We start from the raw sequence: 3,790 nt of genomic DNA, 5'->3' as shown, positions 1-3,790 counted from the left end.
ATGGAACACTTAGTGAGTATCAGGCACCTATGTGTTAAATAGGTGGAAGCTATTATTGTTAATAGTATTATTATATCTGAGAAACAGCAGAGAAATCTCTTTTTGAAAGCTTGACTGAGTTCATGTTACATTGATGTTAAAAGTTTTGCTATATTATATTTATAAAATTTTGCAGTATACCAGTTTTAAGCTGGTATTTGCTTAGCAGGCTGTTCAAAGGTGTGCTGCCTTATCTATTATTTATTTTGGTTTTGTTTTTTTTTTCTCCTGACTTTGATAATGCACATTAGTAAATTGCAGGTACTTCTGTTTATCTTTTGTTACTGGTTTGATGCATGCTATCTTTTTGATGTAATGCAAACACCTGAAGTGTGTCAACATTAGTAATAACCTTAGAATTGCATTAATAGGGCCAGCCCGTGGCTCTCTTGGGAGAGTGTGGTGCTGATAACACCAAGGCCACGGGTTCGGATCCCTATGTAGGGGTGGCCGGTTAGCTCACTTGGGAGAGCATGGTGCTGACAACACCAGGTCAAGGGTTAAGATCCCCTTACCAGTTATAAAAAAAAAATTGCATCAGTAATAATCTTAGAATTGCATGGCATATATATATAATCTCCCATTTCTTTCTTGACTAGAATTTTCCAGTTTTGTTACATTTTAAAGCTAATATGTTGTTTTAGTTGCCAATGTTACTTACTTACTAGAACATAGTAATAAAAGGAGACAATTTTATTTTATTTATTGAAACAAAACAAGTGTTTATTTTGGAGCCATTAGATTAGAGTTTTTGCATAAGTTTCCACTGGACAGCTACTGCTACTTTCCCTTCTCTGATATTTTTCTATTGGCCAAGAATTCTGATTGAACTTAAATGACTGTTAGAGGAATTAGCAAAAATATTTATATAGTTTAGATAATCAATCATTTTACAAATAAACAAATTTGTTTAGGAAAATCTTGTCAAAATTTATTTATTATTTATTTTTATTTTTTTCCTTTTTGTCTTTTTTCCTGACCGGTAACGGGATCGCAACCCTCGGTGTCACACCTGTACCGGGGACCGGCAACGGAATCGCAACCCTTGGTGTTGCGCCCGCACCGCGCTCAGCCAGTGAGCGGGAACCGGTCTCCACATGGGATCCGAACCCTCGGCGGGAGCGCCGCTGTGCTCCCAAGCAGCGCACTCTCCAGTGTGCCACCGGGCCGGCCCTTGTCAAAATTTAAATAGTAATTAATCAAGTTATGATGCTCACTTCTCTTGGGAATACTAATGATCTTTATACAAAATCATAGGGACTGAAAAGGTGTAGAGAGTATATTTGTTTACTTCTTAGATCTACTTAATGAAAAAAAAAATATTCAGGTCCTAGCCTTCCTGCTTTTTTTTTTTTTTCCTTTTGGTGGCTGGCCAGTACAGGGATCGAACCCTGGACCTTGGTGTCATCAGCACCATGCTCTAACCAACCGAGCTAACTGGCCAGCTCCTAGCCTTCTTTTATTTATGCCATGAAATGAGATTTACTATTTACTGTAAACAAAGTATTATACATGTATATATAAGCCTTTAAAACTTTTAAGCCTTTAAGAAATTAAAGCATTAAAAACCACTTTACAAAGGAAATCACTTTGTAAACTATCATTTGAAAATTTCTATTTCCTTTTAGCTAACGTGAGTTCCTTATGGTGAAATTTAAGCCAGTTTGGTATTTCTAGGTATATAAAGTTAACTGGTGATAAAGAGCTCAAAAAGTGCTACGCTTCTTCATGTGACCAAGAACTAGTGTGTCTGAAGGCACTAGTTTTATTAGTCAGGATGTTTTTCGATTGCATGAATCTGAAAACTCAGTTCAAACAATTTTCAGTAAAAAAAGAGGACTTTGTGATTAAGGTAACTGAAAAATCTCAGCATAACATTGTTGCAGGACTCTCTCTCTTGAGATGCCTGATTCTGCTGTATCATCAGTTTGAGTCCCATCCTCAGGCAGCCTCAGCCTTACCCGCATCCTCTCACACCCGAGCTGAGAAGACAGTGCCTCATTTCCTTAAAGTCTAGAAAAATTCCTGCAGTTATTGCTGTTGCAATGTCTAGATACTGATTCTATCTTTCAGCCAAACACTGCAGCCTGGGGTGAGCTGCTCTGATTGCAGAGTGACGTCAGCATGCACTGAGTGGGAGAAGAAGAGCCCATCTCCAGTTATCACTCAGGGCTCTGTGGCCAGATGGAAGTGTCGTGGGTGCTGCACAGGCAGTGACAACACGTGTCCACTGCGGCCAAATAGGATCAGCCCTCAGCCTACAGGAAGCCACATTTCCTAAGTCCTTACAAGCAGGATTTAAAAATGTGAAGTTTTAAATTATTTTGATATGTCTATCAGACTCTTTTTATTTCCATTCACTGTTTTTGGGCTTTATTCTAGGACTGTTTCAGGTGGATCCCACTTCCTGATGAAAAGGATAATTATCTGAGTAGTATACCATTGTTAAAGCCTCAATAGTCTGGTCGGTGTCACACTTACTTTGGCGTCAGCTAATGAAGTAAAAGATTCTAAGGAAATCAAGTGTGGGGGTGATGGTGAGGGATCAGAGGGGAAGGCAGCAGTCTAAAAAGGGAGGGGAGTGTTTGAAATAAACTTTTTCAAAATGCCCACATTATTAATAAGCACAGAACTTTGATAAATGAATCTCATTTATGAAAGCATGCATATTCAAATCTCTATTTCTCACAATAAATTTGACTGTGAATGATCTTGCTTTTAGTTTAGATAGCTTTTGTTTAGATACAAGTAGCTTATTTACTTTATGAAATAATTATGGCACTTTATGTGTACATATGAACATGAATTAATTATTGTGATGGAGGTGGATACAAAGCCAGGTTTAAAATTTTTTAAATTTAAAATTTAAATTTTAAAATTAAAAAATCACTAATTTAGATCTCAAAATTATGTTGCTGGGGAGGGGAGTTAGTGAGTAATTGGTAAAGGGCCAAAAAAAAAAAAAAAAAGATTACATTGTGTCAATGTTGAATATACTAATTATCTTGGATAAAGATAAATAAAATTAAAAAAATTTGTGTTGCTGAAATGCTTTTAATTAAAAATTTCCCCAGTAAAAAAATGTAATGTATTTTGTGCTAGAACTAAATATGAATTATAATTCATAATTAATATATACTATTTGAAATGTAATCTTTATGTAACCTTTAGAAAAGTCAAAGTAAAATTTTCAACTCTTTAAAGTCAGTAACTTCAACTCTTTTTTTTTTTTGCTTCTCTCTTAAATATTTAAAACTCAGGTTTATCTGAACCCTTGAAAACATTGATTGGTAATGACATGACTATCTAGAAATCACATTTAATTTCAAGGTTAAAGTCAAATTGTTGAGTAAATAGATGTTTGATAAGGAGTTTTTAAGGCAATATAGGTTGTAGAAAGAGCTGTCCAAGTGCTTAGGAATGAACTCCATTCTGCCCTGAAGACTTTCTGAGAAGTTGGATAAATCATTTAATCTTTGAATTCAGTTTCTAATCTTTAAACTGGGAGTATTGTTAATACCTGTCTTGTGTACTCAGTGGTCCTTTGGAGGTAAGAAATGATGTTATTCCTGTTTGAGCATTTGGAAAACTATAGTGGTACATGCTAGACATTTAAAAAATTAGTGTTTGATTTTTTTTAATGATAAGGTCATAAGGAGGTCACTTAAAACTATTAGCAAGAGTTTAATTAATTGTATTACACATTTTATTATCAGCAGCTTATTTTTCCAAATTTCTGTACTTTGAAAAG

The 3,790-nt window shown here is 35.2% G+C and overlaps 1 non-coding gene across 1 annotated transcript; it reads right to left on the bottom strand.

Moving 5' to 3' along the window:
• Nucleotides 1-1,408: 1,408 nt before the first annotated feature.
• Nucleotides 1,409-1,482, bottom strand: TRNAI-GAU. Its single transcript has one exon. It is a non-coding gene; the product is annotated as a tRNA-Ile (tRNA).
• Nucleotides 1,483-3,790: the final 2,308 nt, after the last annotated feature.

This window comes from Galeopterus variegatus, unplaced genomic scaffold, assembly GCF_000696425.1.
Source record: "Galeopterus variegatus unplaced genomic scaffold, G_variegatus-3.0.2 Scaffold5975, whole genome shotgun sequence".
NCBI lineage: Eukaryota > Metazoa > Chordata > Mammalia > Dermoptera > Cynocephalidae > Galeopterus > Galeopterus variegatus.
This window is presented reverse-complemented; position numbering and strand designations above follow the sequence as displayed.